We start from the raw sequence: 20,952 nt of genomic DNA on the forward strand, positions 1-20,952 counted from the left end.
TCCTGGGTGGACTGCTTTGAGATTTTGAGATGTTATGCGACGTCAGGTCCATTTCTATGGGTCCCTCTGAGTCGAGTCTCCGTGGATTCGGAGATGGATCGTCCATGGACGTCTCTTCCGTGGATTCAGGGAGCGCTTGCGTCGCAAATGTGGAATGCCACCTGGGGTATCAGAGACTGGACTAGTTTCCTGTTTAGTAGCTTCCAGTACAACCACAAGCTAAATGGGCTCTGGCTGGATGGAGTAAGAAATGTGAACCCAGATCCGAGGGATTGTACTGAGGTAGTTGTGTAGGTGGGAGCGCGGGTCCCTCAGGTGGTCTGGGCAAACATGTTCTGAAAATTCTTGAAGTCGATGCCGTTTCTACTCCCCCGGGAGGACAGCAAGGGATTAACACGTCGATTTCTTGTGGAGAATGTGTACAACCTCTCGAGAGTGTCAAACTAAGTACTTAACCGTGTCCTCGGTTACGGACGATCATGAGCAACTAAATATTGGGGCTGTAAGGAAGGTCTCACTCATTCCAACTTCTTAAATAAAATGAATGGTTTGAACAAAATAGGGGCACTTGATGTTTCTACTCCATGTGCTCTAGGTTAATAGGAGGATGGGTGTTTCTACCCCGTGTCCATTAGTTAACAATATTGTAACATTCAATTGTAGTAAGATAAACTATGTTTTGCTGCCACCCCATAAAGCCTGAACCCCACTATACCTCAATTGCATATACTTGGTAGGATCTGTTATAACTTCCAGGTGAGCTTGCCAATACATTCGATGTATTGACCACGTAGTGGCGGCAATGAATAATGCAGGTGAATCTGACGAAGACTGAGGTTCGTCGATGTTCTTTGGGTCATGTGCTTACATTCCAACATGCTCTCTCCTCTGGGAGTAGATGAGGCCCATTTGCTCTACCTTTCCGCTGCAGTTTTATGATACAATGTTATCATGGTTTTGAAACAATATTTGTTTATGCTGGCCTGGGAGGTCATGCAAGTTTGTAAGTAAAATTAAGTTATGGATGATATGATGTAATAAAGTACTTTTGACCTTTGTATCTTGGTATTACATCTTGAACTGTGTGTGCTATTGAGTCGATCCAGGGACTAGCACAAATAAGCACAAAGATCGAACCCTAGTAAGGGGGCGGTCGCTTCAGATGGTATCAGGGCAATGTGTTGCCTGTAGGAACGTGACCCTAGTTTGGATTAGAATAAGATAGACCAAAGACCAAACCTTAGGACTACTTTTTATCCCTATCTGATCTATATATATACATATATTTTATTCATTATCCCTATTCATCTGAATCTTTGCATTTATATCTTGCATATGCATGACATGTTTATTGTTTTATTCCACATATACACCAAATACTATGCTTTATACCACATATGCATGTTTATCATATTATACCACAGATGCATACTTATTTTTATTACACCATCCACCACTATAATCATGTTGCCATGTTACCCACATAGTTTATGCATCCAATTTTATATTGACATTTCCACCCTAATATTAATGTTTATTACTTCATTCCCACTCTACTACATTTACATTGTTTTTATTCCATACGTCCGACCATTTGATCATGTCACTGATACTCCCTTATCTACATTTCTTTGTTTGCTATAGATGGGAAGCCCAACACCGTTCGGCAATGTACCGCCGTTCACCCGAGTCTACTACCACTCCACAGACGACGACCAGTTGTTCAGTGCCCCTTTGGCGACACTGTGTGCGTCTCTTGACCTGCCACCACCCAGGTTCAGAGGCCGAGTTGAGACCGCCGCACCCGAGGGATGGCAGCCACGGTGGGAGATCGAGGCGAAGATCCGCGGGCGTGAGATTGCGCCTGCTACATAGGATATCACCTTCATCGCCCGCTACCCCACCTTCGAGCAAGGCCTTCAGTTCGCCATGCAGTGCGCCTTCGCGCAGGTGTGCCGGGACTATCGGCACGAGTTCACCGAGACCTCTCCCTTCCGTCTCTTTGGAAGGCGGGACCACACGTGCCAGGCCCTTCCAGCAGCCGACGACCAAGAGGTGTCCGAGGTGGCTGCCCGGTTCGAGAGCATGGAGAAGAACACCGAGGATCTGGAGACCTGCCTTCGTGAGGAGATGACCAGGACTGACGATGCTGAGAAGCTAGTTGGTCATCTGCTAGAAGAGAAGACCCAATGGTAGGAGGATAAGACTTTGCTTCAGAACACCATCCTCAACATGGGAGACGCCATCGACCAGCTGACGTATGAGAGAGACCTGAATCGCTACTACTGCGAGCAATTCAAGGCCTTCATTGAGGCAGCAGCCGCAGCCGCCACCGAGCCCGCACCAGCTGCCGCACCGGCGCCAGACCAGGCCCCACCTCCACCACAGGATCAGGAGGTGGTACCACAGGAGGAGGTGCCGACTGAGGAGGAGGAACCCCAGGAGGTCCACGAGATGGACACCCCTGCCACCAACACCCACTCCAAGAGGAAGAGGGTGAATGGAGCCGCGACATCAGCCCCACCTCCCTAGTCTCGATGCCTGCCAGACTTTACCATTTCTTTTCGTTATCAGTTTTGCGAGTTAGTTATTGACCATACAACCTATGTGTATGGCAATGTAGATCAATTGCATTTTTCCGTACTCTCTTTTTATGGGCAATACCCCATCTTGAACAAGTGTGTTTTGCTATAATTTCCAAAACCTTTTATGATTGATTGAGTGTATAATTGTTATGTGCTTGAGTTATATCTTGTTTTGAGGGTTTAGACATCCTTAGCTCTATTCTATCTGTTTCCTCATCTATGCTACCCTAAACAGATGCCTCCGAGACGCCAGAACCCCGCCAAGACCGCCGAGGCTAACAATGCCGACGCAGAGGGGAACGCTGCAACCATGCAGCAGTTATTGGCCGCCCAGACCCAGTTCTTCCAGCTGATCACTGAGCAAATGGCCAACAACAACGCCAACCACCAGCAGAACCCCAACAACAACCAGCAACACCACCCTCCACAGGTGGATATGCTAACCAGTTTTCTACACTTGCGCCCACCCATCTTCTCCAGCTCACCAGAGCCAATCGTGGCAGATGACTGGGTCCTCTCTGTGAATAAGAACTTGGTGACAATCAATTGCACCGAGGAAGAGAAGGTGAGATTTGCAGCTCACCTATTGGAAGGACCAGCTGCATCCTGGTGGGAGAACTACCAGATCACCACCCCTATTGAACATGTCACCTAGGATATGTTCCAAGAAGCTTTCCGCACCGCCCACATCTCAGCGGGGGTGCTTAACCTGAAGAAGAAGAAATTTCTGCGACTCAGACAGGGAGCTGTACAGTGGTCGAGTTCATCGACCAGTTCAACAGCCTTGCCCGCTATGCGCCGGACGAGGTGAACATGGATGCCAAGCGCCGAGAGAGGTTCTTGGATGCGCTGAACGATGAACTCTCTGTGCAACTGGCTGTTGCTTACACTCCTACTTACCAATCGCTCATTGACAAGGCGATTGTGTTGCAGAACAAGCTCCACCAGATGGAGAGCCGCAAGAGGAGACTCCACCAAGGAGGCTCTCACGCAGGGCCACATCAGAAGCCGCGCATCACCCAGGACGGCAGTGGCAGTTCGTCTGTGCACAGGGCCGGGGGCCACAATGACAGATGCAGTGGAGGAAGAGCATGAGCAGCATCTGCGCATGGTTTTAGAGAAATTGAGAGCGCACAAGTTATATGCCAAGTTCAGCAAGTGTGACTTTTGGTTGTCAGAAGTAAGTTTCCTCGGACACATCGTGTCAGGAGCAGGAGTAGCTGTCGACCCATCTAAGGTGACCGCTGTTACAGAATGGGAGTCACCCAAGAACGTAGGAGATATCCGCAGTTTCCTAGGACTCGCGGGATATTATCGGAGATTCATTGAGAACTTCTACAAGATTGCTAAACCTATGACGGAACTACTAAAGAAAGAGAAGAAGTTCGCCTGGAACGAGAAATGTGAAGAGAGTTTCCAGGAGTTAAAGAAGAGATTGGTGTCCGCACCTATTCTTGTGTTACCAAACCTGCAAGAGAACTTTCAAGTTTATTGCGACGCTTCATGTCAAGATTTGGGAGGAGTATTGATGCAGAATGGAAGAGTTGTAGCGTACGCTTCGCGGCAACTAAAGAGCCACGAAGGCAACTATCCCACGCACGATTTTGAGTTAGCATCAGTAGTGCACGCCTTGAAGACTTGGAGACACTACCTGATGGGGAAGCACTGTGAGTTGTTCACGGATCATAAGAGCCTGAAATATATATATTCACCCAAAAGGAGTTGAATCTGAGACAGCGGAGATGGTTAGAACTGATAAAGGATTATGACCTGAGTCTGCAATACCATCCCGGCAAGGCTAACGTTGTAGCCGACGCTTTGAGCCGCAAGGGCTATATAAATGGACTGACAGCTGGAGAGTTACCGCCAGAGTTGTGCAAACAGTTCAAGGACTTGAGACTTGAGATAATGCCTGAAGGATATCTGGCCACTTTGGAAGTACAGCCCACGTTGCTGGATAGGATCAGAGAAGCACAGAAGGGCGACTCTGAAATAAATGAGATAAAAGAGAATATGGTTGCCAAGAAAGCAAAGGATTTTCGTGAGGATGACCAAGGAACCATATGGTTCGGAAAACGCATTTGCGTACCGCAGAATCCGGAAATCAGAAAGCTGATTTTACAAGAAGCCCATGACTCACCGTACTCAATCCACCCTGGGAACACGAAGATGTACATGCACCTCAAGGAAACATTTTGGTGGTCCGGATTGAAGCGAGACATCGCAGAGTTCATTGCCTTGTGTGACGTGTGCAGCAGAGTTAAGGCAGAACACCAGAAGCCAGCAGGATTACTATGACCATTGCCAATACCGGACTGGAAATGGGATAAAGTAGGCATGGACTTTATCACCGGTTTACCAAGGACCAGATCGGGATATGATTCCATTTGGGTAGTGGTTGATCGTTTGACCAAGGTTGCCCACTTCATACCAGTAAAGACCACTTACACCAGCGCACAGTTAGCGAAACGCTACATTTCCAGAATAGTGTGTTTACATGGAGTACCCAAGGAAATAGTTTCAGATAGAGGTACCCAGTTTACCTCAAGATTTTGGGGACAACTACATGAGTCTCTAGGAACGAGACTAGAATTCAGCATAGCTTTTCATCCGCAGACAGATGGACATACCGAGAAGGTTAATCAGATTCTTGAAGATATGTTGAGAGCCTGCGCTCTAGATTATGGATCCAGTTGGGATGACAACCTGCCGTATGCAGAATTCTCATACAACAATAGCTTCCGAGCCAGCATAGGAATCCTCCTGTGTGGGGTCTGGTGGCGGAGTACTGAACATCCAGTTGTGTTGGACAGAATAGTCCTCTCATTGAGCGTGATCCTGCTCACTACCCCACGAGGGTTCGGACAACGACGACTGATGCCCGTAGGCTCCTGCATGTGGGAAAGTACTTTGCATTACAATTGCGTAGCAGTCATGGTAATGAACACAATAGATAGAAATATACATACCCTGTGGCTGGGTCTGTGGACGAAACTCGAAGTTCTTCCTGGGACACTGCTGGTGCTGCCACGCCGAACCTCCAGCCTCAAAAGAGGGCTGCTGCTGGTGCCAATAGTCGAAAGAAGACTGCGGCTGGTGCCACGACGAACCTCTGGCCTGCTCAGGAGGAGGTGGCCTGGGCGTCGACTACTCTGGTAGACGTGGACGCGGGTGGTGTCGAGGGTGCGGTGCTTCCTGCTGATGTGGCCGCTGCTGGTGCGTGGAGTGACGAGGGGGCCGTACGGATGCCTGGTGGTGAACGACGTCCGAAGTGCGGGTGCACGTGATAGCCGCGTAAACAGAGCGTAGCTTCTCCTCCATTCATCTAAGCCGGGACTGGTGCGGCTCCCGTGGTAGTAGAAGTGGACCGGTCAAAAGCGAACGTCCATACGCAGCGAACTCAGCCTGTAAATCCTGTGTCAACTGAGCCTGCAATTGTCACGAAGAGTATTACATATATATGGCAAATTACGTAACAAACACATGCATTATGTTAAGAGAAGATACTTACCGCGTGCTGTCTAGAGCCTGAAGTAGACTGGCTAGGGTACATATCTTGCAAACTCGGCTCGGCTATCTCCTGGGGGTGAGAGTGCTGAATGATGCTCAATCGGGTAGCTGTCATGTACCTCTGCAAATATCCGTTGAATAGATCGAGATCAAAGGCCGCCAATGGCCAAACCCGTGTCGTCGCAGTCTCCCACTCTGTGACGTATGACTGAACCCTCTGCAGCCACTGAATCTGGGTCCTGGTACTTCCCTTCCTGGTAAACCTGAGATTGCAATAGAAAGTTGATCAATTAAATTATGGACAATTCTAGACGACAATCATAAATTGGAGAACTGCACATACCCGTGGACGATCTGTGGAAGTGGATCCTCCGTCGGTGGAGGAACGACCAACTGGCGTGCCCCAAACTGCCTCGTGACCCTCTGCTGGGCCATCTCCTCCACGCAGACGTCGAAGATGATCTTTGATTTTGTCATCCAATAAGCGTAATCTCTCGTGCAGACCGTGGACATCCCGCCAGTGTATCTATCCTCGATGGTGTCCTGTGTGTACGGCTCCCAGACAACCGCCTCAGAGTGCAACACGTCGAACTGCTCGTTGAATGATGGGTAGCAATTCCTGACCTAATCGTGTGCAAAGCGTCTTTGTAAAAAAAAGAAGTTAGCTTCATTCATGGTTTATGTAAACTAATGTATGAATTTCACATTCGACATACCTTGCTACGTGTCCAAATTGTCGCGAAAGTAGGCAGGTTGATGTGTTCTAAGTCAAACAACTCCTGCTCATGGTTAGGGTGATCACCCGTAACGTCTGGTCGGCCGATAGAAAACCTCTCCCACGACCAGAGCTGCAACAATAAAGGACATCCAAGCAGGGCTGACTTGGGCGACGCAAGCTGGCAAGCGTTGCACATACCTCGGTACGTAGCCGCTAAGATGGCCGAACCCCAACTCCTCTGTGTGATGTCATCACCACAAGTTGCATTCGCGATCTCCACTGCAATAGGGATGTAGCGTGCACTAATGGTGGTGACGTGGTTCTCGGTGAACATCACCTTCCCGAGAAGCCACATTATATATGCCTCAAGGCTCCGAGTGATCTGAGGCTCAGTCCTTTGGGTCTCTGGATACCCAAACTTCTGAATCTGCATGCAACAAAAACCAGGTGTTAGTAAACCCATGCAAGTATATGAGGTATGCTCTTAGAGATATTAACTTAAAACACATCGATCTAACCTGGTAATTGAGCAACCAATCTAGCTTAGGTCCGTGAGCCTCCGAGGTGAGTGGCCCAGCTCCGGCAAGAATACCTTGAAAACATAGGGCACAAATTAACACATAATTCCACATAGAGTACAAATTAGAATACAGGGCATGAATTAACACATACCTTGAAAGCGTAGTGCCATACCCTCCTGCCAATCAGCTGGTGCCTGCAACGGTCCTATGGGATCACCCACCAATGGTAGTCCCAGCAGCATCGACACATCCTGGAGAGTAGGAGCCATCTCTCCCCAGCGAAAGTGAAACGTGTGTGTCTCAGGCCTCCATCTGTCCACTAAGCAGCTCAGTAGCGAGTGGTCAATTTGTAGCCATGTAGAGTTGAAGCCTCGTCGCTCGCCCTCTACCATTTCCGCACGAGTTGCCTCAACAAGTCATGCGAAAGGTAAAAGGCCAGCCCACTTCAAACTGCATAAATAAAATGGACATGCAAGAGATGAATAAATAAAATCGACATGCAAGGGATGAATAAATAAAATGTAAATGCAAGGGATGATTGAATAAAATGTATATGCAAGTGATAAATAAATAAAATGGACATGCAAGGGATGGTTGAATAAATACCGCTCAATCCAGGCAGGGTGTATCATCCAATTTTCCTTAGGACTGCGCGTGACAAGGGGCTCGACACTCTCAGGATGCGCCACCAATTGAGCAGCCCGATGCTTACTCTCAATCTCTGGAGATAGCAATGATACTCTCTCCATTTTGTACCTGCAACATTTATAAACATAGTTAGACATACAAATTAAAGTTAAGCATAGTTAAACCGAAAGTGCATATTAAAACATAGTTGAACAAAGCGTAAAAATTAACACACAGTTCCACACAGAGTACAAATTAAAACATAGGGCACAAATTAACACTTAGTTTCACAGAGTACAAAATAAAACTTAGTTCCACATAGAGTACAAATTAAAACTTAGTTTCACAGAGTACAAATTAATACATAGTTTCTCATATAGTACAAATTAAAACATAAGGTACAAATTAACACATAGTTTCACATATGCATGATAAGCCTAGTTTCTTTCTCTCCCTCGTCGTCCACGTCTCCCTCTTCCACGGGGAGTAGCTCCACCAGTACCGAAAGTTGGACAATAAGTGTCCCTGTGGCCAAAATGGTTGCATAGAAAACATTGTCGTGACGGTCCTCCGGCTTCAGATTCATCCATATCATTTCGGATGCGCCTGGACGGGTGTCTGCCTGTGCCTGTCCGCAGTAGCCCGGGGTCAGGGATGTACCCATTTCACCAGGGGTTACCTTGTTGAAATTGCCCATTGCACGAAACCCTAGCATCTCACCCGTCCATGTGCTAAGCACAGACTCTTTCAGGTAATAGGGAGACACAAATGAGATTGCGTCCATCCCTAGCTGCCCGCAAGCAGCAAGTACATGTGAGCAAGGAAGGTGAAGCAACTTTGGTTTGTTGCAGGTGCACTCACACGTTGGCCACGCTTCATTTCCAATCTTCACCTCATGTGTCCTCAATTCACTTCCAACGCCGAACTTGTTAGTTGGCAAGCGCACCTCAAACCTGTGTTCTTGATTACCAATGACAACGACAGTATGAGACCTAACTTTTTCCATCTTCTCACCCATGTACTTCATAATCTTTTCACCGTACGGTGTATTTGGGTTGTTCATGATATGCATTTCAGCTCTCTGGCGTCTTTCTCTGAAATACTTCACCTTGCCATGGAAAATACCCTCGACGATGGCTGTAAGTGGTACAGCCCTATTTCCCCTCAGGACAAAGTTGTATGTTTCTGCCAGATAGTAGTCATGACGCCGTACCTAGCGCCATGTGTGTCGTGCAGCAAAGACCACCGCTCCAGAGGCTCGTGCTCTATCCACTGCTGAAATTTTTTAATCTGCCTTCCAACCCTTCTCCTAGTGCCGGGTGGGTCAAACCCTGGCAAGTCACAAAGCCCAACAGGTTCTTCCTCAATGGTCCTGTTCCAACTGCTGTCTGTGCAATCATTGCTGCTACATGTGCTGCTACCGCTGCGTTTCGTGCCGTTGTCCTCTCCCTAACATGTTTCTTCGTGAACTCATCAAGATAACCACGTATCCTAGTGTACTTCCATTGTTGGTTCTGTTTGCAGAGTTTCTTGAATAAATTCATAAGTGACTTGTTCCTGAACTGCGAGAAGAAGTTGGCCCCCAAATGCCGCATGCACCAACGACTCTGCATGTCCTGCCATGGAGTCTGTTCATCAGGCCCAGGGTTTGTCAGTGTCCTTATCGCACTGAGTATGCTTGCATGTCTGTCATGAAGGATGCACACATTTGGCTTATCATGCACAACTGCTCTCTTGAGCTGCCTGAAAAACCATAACCAACTTTCAGTGTTCTCACCCTCCACGAAACCAAATGCAAGCGGAACGATTTGATTGTTGCCGTCTTGACCAATGGCGGTCAAGATCTGCCCCCTGTATTTGCCAATGAGAAAAGTGCCATCTACGCATAACATCGGTCGACAATGATGGAAAACTTGGACGCATACACCGAAAGTGAAGAACAGTCGTTGCAGCACCCTCACAGTTGGATACTCTGGGTGCAGGAAGTGTTGGATGTCGACATAGGTGCCTGGATTACGGGCTTGCAGTGTATGGAGGAGGCGGACAACAGAGTCGTACGAGTCGAAAAACGAACCAAATATTTCCTCAAGAGCCCTCTGCTTAGCCCTCCAAGCCTTGCCATACGAAATGTTGTACTTAAACCTTACCCTGACCTTATGCATGATGGCCTTCACTTCCATTGCTTTGCTCTCCACTATCTCCGTGTAAAGCAACCGAGCAAGAAGCGTCGACGAGAGATTACGATGGTCTTGAGGGATACTGGAAATGACACATGTGTCCAACACCAAGTCACTCACAACCTAATCTATGTCATACTTAGGAACATAGCCATGCACCCTCCTGGGACAATCTATTTGTTCGCACTCCATTGTCAGATATTTTTGTGAAGAGACTGTTGTTTTCAAAACCCTTTGCGTGGACATTGCCCAAGCAACTATGGCATCCTGCAGATGTTTCTTGTCAGGAAATCTGGCACCCTTCGCAATGTTGTTCTGATGATATTGCTCTGCAGAGTCATGCCCATCGTTCACGGTCATAGCTGAAGAGAAGTGCTGATTCCATGATGCAGGAATCGGCACCTCCTCTTCGTCCGACTCATGAGACTTATCGTCATAAGAACTACGACCATCTGTGTCTTCATCCTCCATCTCGTTCTGCAAGTGACCATCTTCTTCGTCCGCATCTGCCTCGCCAGTGTACTCATCCTCTCCTACTGCCTCGGAGCTCTGGCCTGATTCATAACCACCACCTCCAGCATTTGACACAGAGTTTGCATTGGACAAGTCATAACTTGATTCACCCTCGCCTTCAGCTGGATTGGTCTCATGAGCGACAACCTGGATTAAGGCGACAGGTGTAGTTCCCCTTTTCTCGCAACTTTCTAACCAGCGCACCCACTTTGATGTCCGGTCTATCGGCTTCAAAACCCAGAATATATTTGAACTTGACTTGGTCCACAATGCTTGCACACGGACGGTGTATGTTTCAGGATTGAGTGCTAAACATCCTACCAACCATTCCTGCAGCTGACTAAACGTCCATGTTTGAGGGGCCGTTAGATCCAACTCCACATACTTAAACTGACTCAGATCACCTCCGTGCTCGGTGGTTAAGACAGTACCGGAACCGTCGTAAAAAACAAACTTCACTACACCGTACATCTCTGATGCCTAAAAAAATGTTTAGACGCGTCAAATACTAAGCAGTACGAAATATAAAAAATGTTTAGACGCGTCAAATACTAAGCAGTACGGCATATAAAAAAATGTTTAGACGCGTCTAATACTAAGCACTACGGCATATAAAAAATGTTTACACGCGTCTAATACTAAGCACTACGGAATATAAAAAATATTAATACGCGTCAAATACTAAGCAGTACGGCATATAAAAAATATTAAGACCGTCTAATACTAAGCAGTACGGCATATTAAAAATATTAATACGTGTCAAATACTAAGCAGTACGGCATATTAAAAATATTAATACGCGTCAAATACTAAGCAGTACGTCATATTAAAAATATTAATACGCGTCAAATACTGAGCAGTACGGCATATTAAAAATATTAATACGCGTCAAATACTAAGCAGTACGTCATATTAAAAATATTAATACGCGTCAAATACTGAGCAGTACGGCATCAAAAAAAATCTATTCTATCAAAACATATTACTACCGGCCATAATATTTAGACGCATCAAATACTAAAGCAGTACGACATTAACAGTTGTCCAAAATAATGAGCACTACCAAACGCTAAAACATACTTCTATATATACATACACACGTATCCTCATAAACATATACATTATAGGATAAATACGTGAGAAATTAGGATTTACCCTTGAAGCGTGTGAACCCCAACCTCGAGCAGCCTCACTGTCACCGGATGAGCACCACCACCACCTCCAAACTCCTCCAAACCACCACCATGGCCCCAACTTAGGAACACGAAATTAGCTCAAAATGTTCAACAAAAAGAGTAGATCAAGGTGTCATTGGGTGCTAAATAGCAAGGGGATGCAGTTTTGTGGGTTAAACGGGAACAAAACTCACTAATTTTGGCTACAAATTGGGGGCATTTTTGAGGAGGAAGAAGAGAAGAGGAAGAACAGAAGGGAAGCTCGGCGCTGGGCTGCTTGGGCTCGGCCTGGGGAGGAAGAAGGGAGGGAATAAAAGGAAAAGGGAAAAGAAGGCGGGCCCGCGCGCGGTCGGCTTCAGGCGGCCCAGGCGAAGCCGAAAGCCCAGTTGGCCTGGCCCAAGCCGACTGGGGCGCCAGTCAGGCAGCCTGCGAGCAGGTGGGCTGCAGTCGGCCTGGCCGAGGCCAACTGGGCCCAATCAGCCTCGCCCCGGCCGAGGCCGCATTATTTTTGAAAATTTTGAAAAACGCATATTATTTTTGAAAATGATTAAAAAAATCGTATTATTGAAAAAAAAATTAGCCACATAGGAACTCATGTTCTTCTTGGCTACCTCGCAAGTCCACGGTCTTATTTCCCAGTTAAGGACTAGAGGAACTACCCCTTTGTATACATCATAGAACACTGTGGATTTAACATAGCTGGTGTTGAAAGTGAAAGCTTCTTTCTCCATCAGTGCCATGTAGCTGCAACGGCTGTATTGCCATATTTTAGTGGTGTTGTAGTTTGGGTTGAAATAGCCAGAATAATACCGTATGTCTTTGTAACATCCCAATTTTCAAAATTCTTCATATGCATTGCATATCATAAGCATCATGCCACCCTTGCATTTGATCACTTTCAAAACCCTAAAGTTTGCCAGAAAACCCTTTTTGCAAAAACGCCTTTATTTGATTTTGGTCGTTGATCTTGCCTTTGAGTATTTGCATTTTAACCCATGAGGGTATTGTGGTAAAAAGGGGTTCAATGCATATATAGAGCTATCCCATAATTGGCTTTTGAAAGTGTTTTGAAAAATAATTTGTTTTGATAACCTAAGGGCCCTAAAAGCCATTTTATAGGCAAATGTATTTTAAGTATTTTATTTTGAGGAAATTCTTGTTCGAAAAGTTAGATCATATGAAAATATGATTTTACAAATTTTGTTGCATTTTATTTGGAGTGATTTGGAGCTCCGAATCAATTTTGAGGTTCAAAAACAGAAAATAGATAAAAGAAAAGGAAAAACCGACCGAACCAGCCGAACCGGACCGACCCGGTCAAACCGGACCAAACCGGACCGGCTCCGCCCAGCCCGAGCCGGCCACCCTCACTGACCGGTGGGACCCACGCGTCATCTTCAACCTCCGTCCGAAAAATCCGGCCACGCACGCCCGCGAACTGCCCACGACTCCACCTCCAAATCCTTGCGCGTCACCCCGAAGGCCTCGCTTTTCTCCTCCACTTCCCCCAAACCCCACGTCCAATTTCGCACCGGTTAGAAAGTAATTGCTCGCCGGAGTTCGTTGCTGCCACCGCCGTTCTTCGCGTTTGGCCGCCGTTCCGGTGAGGTTCTTCCCGCGCCACTCCCCTAGCCTCTCTCCTCTCCCCGTCCCGAACGCCATGACGCGCTCGCCTTTGCGTTTGGCCGCCGCCGCCGCCGCCTCCGGCCGCCCGCGCCGGCCGTCTTCCCCAACGCCGGCCGCCGCCCGTGCTCCGCCCCCACCCGCGCTCCGCTCGAGCCCCCCCACCGTGCCGCCCGCGCGCGCCGCCCCCGCCGCTTGCCGCGCGCCCGCGCGACCTGCTCGCGCCGCCTGCCCGCGCCCGCGCACCCGCCGCGTCCTGCGCCCCGCGCCGCCCGCGCCGCTCGCCCCCGCTGCTGCCCGTGCTCCGCCCCGCTCCCGTGCGCCGCCCGCCGCTGCGCCGCCGCCGGCGAGCTCGTCCGCCGGCCGGAACCCTAGAAACCGGCCAGTCCCGCGCTGCCACGTGGCAGGGCTTTTGTTTTATTTTATTTCGGCCAATTTGGATAATGCAATTTTGCAGAAAAGCCCCTACAATTTCAAAACCTCATATCTTTTAAACCGTTTGTCCAAAATTTACGATCCACACCTTTCTGGAATCGTCTCAACGTGTAGAATATTTTAGCACTGTTTATTTTCAGTTTTGAATAACTTAGACAGTAGCTATTTACAGAATGGTGGTTTATGGTTCAAATTTCAAATGAATTGTTTCAAAATAGTTTTGGGCATGTTATCTTGCTGTAAAATTATTTAAACTTGTTCTCTGTCCATTAGGACCAGAAAAGAAATTATCTTGTGTATAATCATGGCATACAAGTTAAATATTGCTCTATGTTGCAAAAGCCGCACAATCTTTTGTTTTAAACCCTATTCATGTATTATGCATATTAATTACCACTTTGATGTTGTATAATCTGTACAAATATTTTGAGAGCTTTTTCAAAACAGAAACGAAACCTTGTACGTTAGAAGTAACCTTTGTGTGCATCATCTTGGCATATGCATCATGGCATGGTTTTTGTTGAATGTTGTGTTTATTGTGTGTGTTTCTTTTATTTTAGATTGTGTGGAGTGTATTTCTTGTTGTTGCGAAGAGTGCGAAAACTATCACAACCTTGGACAAGGCAAGTTCACTTTGATCATATCCCATTATTATTGTTGTTTTAAAATACTTATGCATTAGTGTTGTTGGTAGAGAGGCATTGATAGGACTATTACTCGTACCTCTATGCTAGCTATAAATCCCAGGTAGTATAGTTTACCCTCGCCATTACCTTGCTACCAAATTGTCATCGATTGTAGTTGAATGCTAAGTTATGGTATTATTGTGGGGGAAATAACTACATTATGATATTGTTATGCCTTTGGCTATATGAAATGTTTTGTTAGATGTAAGGCAAAACAACTAATTCAATGAACCATCCTGGGTGGGCTGCTTTGAGGATTTTGAGAATTAGCGGCGTCAGGAGAAATGGCTCCCTCTGAGTCGAGTTCCTGTGGATTCAGGAATGGATCGTCCATGGACGTCTCTCCCGTGGATTCGGAGAGCGCCTACGTTGCAAATGTGGAATGCCACCTGGGGTAACTGAGACTGGACTAGTTTCCTATTTAGAAGCTTCTAGTACAACCACAATGCTATATGGGCTCTGGCGAGACAAGAGTAAGTTGTATGAACCTAGACCCGAGGAATTGTACTGAGGTAGCCGTGTAGGGGGAGCGTGATTCTCTCGTGGTTTAGGGAATTACCTCTGAAAATCTCGTAATCGATGCCGTTGCTACTCTACCCTGAGGACAGCAAGGGATTAACACGTCGGTTTCTTGTGGGGAATGTGTACAAACTCTCGAGAGCGTCAAAACTAAGTACTTAGCCGTGTCCCCGGCAACGGACAATTTGAGCAACTAGATGTGGAGCTGTAAGGAAAGTCTCACTCATTCCAATTTCTTAAATAAAATGAATGGTTTGAACAGGGTAGGAGCACTTGAAGAATCCACTTCAATGTACTCTAGGTTAATAGGAGCATGGGTGTGTCTACCCCGTGTCCATTAGTTAACATTATTATAACATTCCTTTGTAGTAGGGTAATTTAGGTTCTGCTTCCACGCAAACAGCCTGAACTCTACCTTGCCAAATACTGCATATACTTGGTAGGTTCTGATATAATTCCTAGTGAATCTTGCCAATACATTCAATGTATTGACCCTAGTGGCTGCATCTTTTAATGATGCAGGAAGCTCCGACGATGAGTAAGATGTACGTTCTACTTGTTTGGGTTACGGGCCTACATTCGAACACGCTCTCACCGTGGTGTTGATGTGCCCTTGTATCTTTCGCTTTCCGCTGCTAAACAGTTGTTTTATTTCCAGCTAACCCGTGAGGTTATGCGAGTTGTAAGTACCCTCTTATATTCTGGATGAAACGTTATAATATTGAGACTTTTGTTCTATGATATTACATTTTGAAACTGTGTGTGCTAGTGAGTCGATCCAGGTACTAGCACTAAAGCACAGAGATCGAACTCTTGTACGGGGCGGTCGCTTCAGTCTTTTGGCACATCGGCTTGGCAGCAGCCGGCTTGGCAGCAGCCAGCTCCAGAGCACAAGCCATTCTCGAGTGTGACGTTCTCGCATGTGGAAAAGCAACCTATTACATACTGCGCACAATCGAACAAATGTATATATAGATAAGTCATTATATAGTCAAACAAAAATAGTGCCAATTAAGGAATAACACTTTTTAAGTAATAATGGAGAATAAAGGATTTCTCTATGATGTTGTTAACTCTGGAAGTATTCCTCATCCTTTTACTCCTCGTTTGAAAACTCAATATATGTACCACCTAAAATTCATTCATGTATTTCTCTAGTTGGTTCGTCAAAACAAAATCATGACCAGATCGAGACAATATTTGTGGAAAGAAGTACTCTATGAATAAACCCGTAGGGTGCGTTCCTAGTAATAAGCAGCATAAACCAATTTAACATCTTCTCTTTGACTCTGTTGGGGCCAAACTTGTTAGGGTTGGGCATTCGGTTTAACCGAACTGAACCGTTCCGTTTTTTCTTCAAAATCCGGTTCTTAAAAAGTCTCCCCGGAAGAGTGAGCTAGAGAGAAGATCAGAGTGAAACATAGGAGAGAAACGAAGGTGCTCAAGTTGGGACTGATCGACCAAATAGTTGGCATCGGCTGGCAAGTTGCGGTGGTTAGGTTTCTAGTGAGATCTGTCTGGCTTTTTGGAGACGGGACAAAGGGATCGATCGATTGAGTGGGTTTTCCCACAGGTATTTTAACTAGTTGTTGTTGGGCTGGGCTACGACATGCGTTGGTTTCGGTTTACTGGTAAGAAACAAATGGACCGTACGAAATTCAGTCTTTTAGAGTTGAGAATTAATTAGGTACCAAAATTATAGATTTGAATCTAATCAGGTTCGGCCCGGTTCTGCTTAATATGCCCACCCCTAGCACTAGTTCTAAATGTCAGATTTGAAGATTTCGGCTCTTTGGAAAAGTATCTTGTTTTTTTTTCCTTTAAAAAGGAGGGTGTTTCCCGAGTCTCTGCATAGAGCCTTAAAGTTATTTTGTTGCATGAGAATATTATCTTGCTTTCAAGGAAAATGAGCGAGGATGAAACACGTGGGAGGAGCTGTCAAAAAAAAAACACGTGGGAGGCAGGCGACAGGGTTAGACCCATGGGCGGAGGCACCGCCCGGCCCCCTGGGCAATTGCCCGGACTCACTGGCTCCGCTTAGTGTAGTCACAGTTAGTCAAAATTGGAGAAAACCACCCCGTATCCTTGTTAGCCCGGGCAAAATCAATCCGGGGTTCAGTCAAAACAATGGAAAACCCATCTCGTGTCCTCGTCAGTTTATCTAAATCTTGCCCAGGCTCTGCCCAAGTTCTGGCTCCGCCCATGGTTAGACCCACGCGGCAGTGAGAAAGCAGTGTATATGAAAATATGAAATGGAAGGACGGGTGTAGGAAATCCAGTGATCCAAGTCACTACTTATGCAACTGCTGCTGCCCCTTGCAGACTGTAGAATAGCATAGGAGTTATGAAAGGATATTTAATAAGGAAGTCCGGCAAATGATATCCTAGCCTAACATCAGGAACTGGAAAAAGTAGGGGCTCGATCTGTTGCTCAGCAGGGTGAGACTCTGTGAGCCAGCACTACCTTGGGGCTTGCGCAGGGCCACAGGGGGATATGCTACAGAAAAAAACTGAAGATGAAAGCTGCTTAGACGCAGGAAATCTTTCAAGCCGAAGACCAGCGGATCATTGATGTCCTTCGAGCCAGGATATCAATATGCATGTAAAAAAAGCCTAGCAAAAACAGATTCCTCTGCACTCTGTAACTGTCCAGCTGCAACCCGTTCCGTTGGCTAGCAGAGGGGAGGCTGGCTCTCTCTGAGTGAGCTCCGCCCCGCCGCCCCCTGCGTCGTCGGCCGCGTGGCCGGCGCCGCCCACAGCCTCCGTGGGTCACCGCCGGTGTCCTGCGCCTCCATACACGCTTCCTTCCCCCATGGACGCCCAGATGGTGGACCTCGAGTACTCTGGCTCGGAGGACAGTCTCTCTTCCTCTTGGCGTGCTTCCCAAACCCCTCCGCCCCCTTCGTCGAGCTGGGCGGAGGCGCGGCGCGTCCTCGCCCTGGAGGCAGAGTCTCCGGCTGTTGTGCCGGCTCCCACCGTAGAATCCGCCGCCGCTGTGCGCCCAGTCAAGGAACGGCTGGGGCCGGCGGTCGGGGAGTGGACTGAGGCCAAGCGCCGCAAGACACGCCGGAAAGCCGTCGTTGCTCGACCGGAGCTGGTCCTGCCGTGCGCTCGGCCGCGCCAGCCTCTTCCCAAGGAGATGGCTGGGTTGTGCTATAACTGCCTTGGCGATGACCACATCAAGGCCTTCTGCCCCAACCCGTCGCGCTGCTTTCTCTGTGGATCGGACCGCCACCATTCGCGGGAGTGTGCCAAGCCGCTGTCGGAACGCCTCCCACCTCCGCCGCCTCGTCTGGCTGGCACCTTGGTGGCTGGCGGGCGGCAGGCTCCCTCCCCCCCCCCCCCCCCCCCTCCCCCGTCTGGAGGCCCTGGAGCCGGTGCGGGTGTTCCCGCCCGTGAGCCGTCCCCCTCGTCGTGGGCCGATGTGGTGCGTGCGCCCTCGCCTCTCCGGGGGCCTGGGCTGGCCGCGTCGTTCGCCGCGCATGTTTCGTTGGCCGCCGCCCCCCCGCAACCGGCGCGGATTCCGCCCGGGAAGCTTTGCATTGTGGATCCGTCGCCGGAGATGGTTCGCCTCGAGGAAGAACTCCAGCGGGCTCTTGTGGGTTCCATGGAACGTGGAGTTGCTACGGTCTGGGACGCGGATGTTACTGTCCGCCGGGTCTTCTCCCTGTCGTCGGAGGACGTCTCGGTTCGGGCTTACCACCCTGAGAAGTTCCTCTTCATCTTCAACTCGGCTCGGAGCATGCATCGCGTGCTCAGCGCGGGCCGCTTCCATGGAGACGACTTCTCCATCAAAGTCCGTCAGTGGAGCCGTCACTCTCATGCCAGCCCCTTAATTTCAATCGCAAGGTGGAAGTGGAGCTCCGGGGCATCCCCACCCATGCGTGGGAACTTCGCTCGGCTGAATCGCTTCTGAAGGACTTTTGCTGGGTGGATGAAGCGGACTTTGCTACATCGAGTCGCTCCGACATGAGTTCTTTCAAGCTGTCGGTGTGGACGGAGCCGGGGATGTCCTTTCCCTCGTCGCTCTACCTCGCGGTTACTGAGCCGGACTCCGGTCGTCGTCTCCGCGCTCCCCAGCGTGGGCGCCGATTCCGATCTAACGTCCCGCTTCTTGCCTACCCTATTGGTGTGCGCGTGCGTGAGCTTGAAGCCTCTCCGGCGATCAGTCCGGAGCGTTCCCTGGACGGGCGTTGGGACGACGGCGACAGTGGGCACAACGGTCGCCCCAGTGATTGGGATGACTCGGACCCCCCCCCCCCCCCTGCTCAGGCCCGCCGCAAGCGGCATCGCACGAGGCACCGCCGGCACCCTGGCGACAGCTCGCAGAACGCCCCTACGCAGTCCCTGGTGTGGAGGCCGGTGCTTCCGCTGCCGTCTCCCCCGCCGCCCCCGACTCCTCCGGTCGTTCCGTGTTTGGCTCCGGCGACGGTTTCCCTGCTGGGGCCCTCTGCCCTCGATCACGTGGACGGTTCGCCTGTGGTGGGGGCCCCTGCGCTTCATGTGGAACCCCCTGTCGGGGAGCAGGTCCTTCCTGTCTCTTCTGAGCCTGCCTTGCCTCTTGTCGTGGAGCCACTGTCGCCGCCCTCTGCTCCGGATTCTGCCGCGCCCATGCCGAGCGTGCCGGAATTCGGGGGTCAAACTGGCCCCCAGTCCCCGCCTGCCTCGCACGTGCCGGGATTGCGGGATAGTGTTGCTGGCTCCCCGATTTCCCTTGGCTGTCAGACGTCACCTTCCCTCTGGTGCTCTGGCGAGTGGACCCTTCCCGTGGCTCCGTTGCTCAGCCCGATGCGGGGCCTGCCTCCGCTTGCGGCCCAAGCTGTCGAGGCCCAGCTTGCTGCTGCTCATGTGGTTGAAGCCCATTTGGCCGCGGCCCACGCAGCGGAGGCCCAGCGTGTTGTGGCCCTTGTCGAGGTTTCCCCCTTCCCTCCATTGGGCCAGCTTTCCTTTGTGGATTCCATGTCCCACTTGGTTGTGGACCAAGATGAATCGGCCCCCCTTCCCCTCTCGGCACCGCTTTCGCCTGTGGATCTGGGCCAGTTTCGCACCTCGGTGGCCGTCTCCTTGATCCAGCCGGCGCCCGGGCCTCCCCTCGACACGTTCCTTCGCTGCGTTCAGATTAACTTGGAGAAGCCTTTGCTGTCATCCACTCTTGTGGTGCGGCACAGGAATACCGTCGCCCCCGGCTTCTCCTCGTGCCGTAGTCCTCGCCTGGCCAGCCTGCCCATGGCGGCTTGTCCGAATGTCCGCAAGGCGCAAGGCGTGCTCATGTTGAAACTGGGGATCTCTTCTTCCGGCAACGCCTTCTCTGACGCCGACCTCCAGCGCTACAAAGCTAAGTTCGACCACCCGCTGCGTCAGGTGGATATCGAAGCGCTCGCTGCCCTGTTCAATCTCAGGACTTCGGTGGAGGCCGGCTCCGCCTAGGTGCCGCCGGCTGTGGTTGTGGGTCTTCCCCATGGATTGCAAGGGTTTGTCCTTTCTTGTGTGGAATGTGCGTGGTCTCAACGATCCGGGCCGTTGTAGAGCCATTAGGGCCATCATCCTTAAGTCTGGTGCTGCTGTTGTGGCCCTGTGTGAGTCTAAGCTTGAACTTGTAACCTCTTTCGACATTAATGCGATGCTTGGCCCCCGCTTCGACGGGTTCGATTACTTGCCTGCTTCCGGTACGAGGGGTGGAATCGTGATCGCTTGGCAATCCTCGCTGGTGTGCCTGGATTCGTTTGTTCAGGGTGTTTTCTCCCTCTCTGCACGGGTCTGCCCTAGTGGGGAAGCGCCTTGGTGGATTTCCGTGGTTTATGGGCCAACATGCGACTTGCTTAAGCCGGTTTTTCTCGACGATCTTCACACCTCCTTTCTCGGG

Source organism: Brachypodium distachyon, chromosome 4 (genome assembly GCF_000005505.3).
Source record: "Brachypodium distachyon strain Bd21 chromosome 4, Brachypodium_distachyon_v3.0, whole genome shotgun sequence".
In the NCBI taxonomy this organism is placed as follows: domain Eukaryota; kingdom Viridiplantae; phylum Streptophyta; class Magnoliopsida; order Poales; family Poaceae; genus Brachypodium; species Brachypodium distachyon.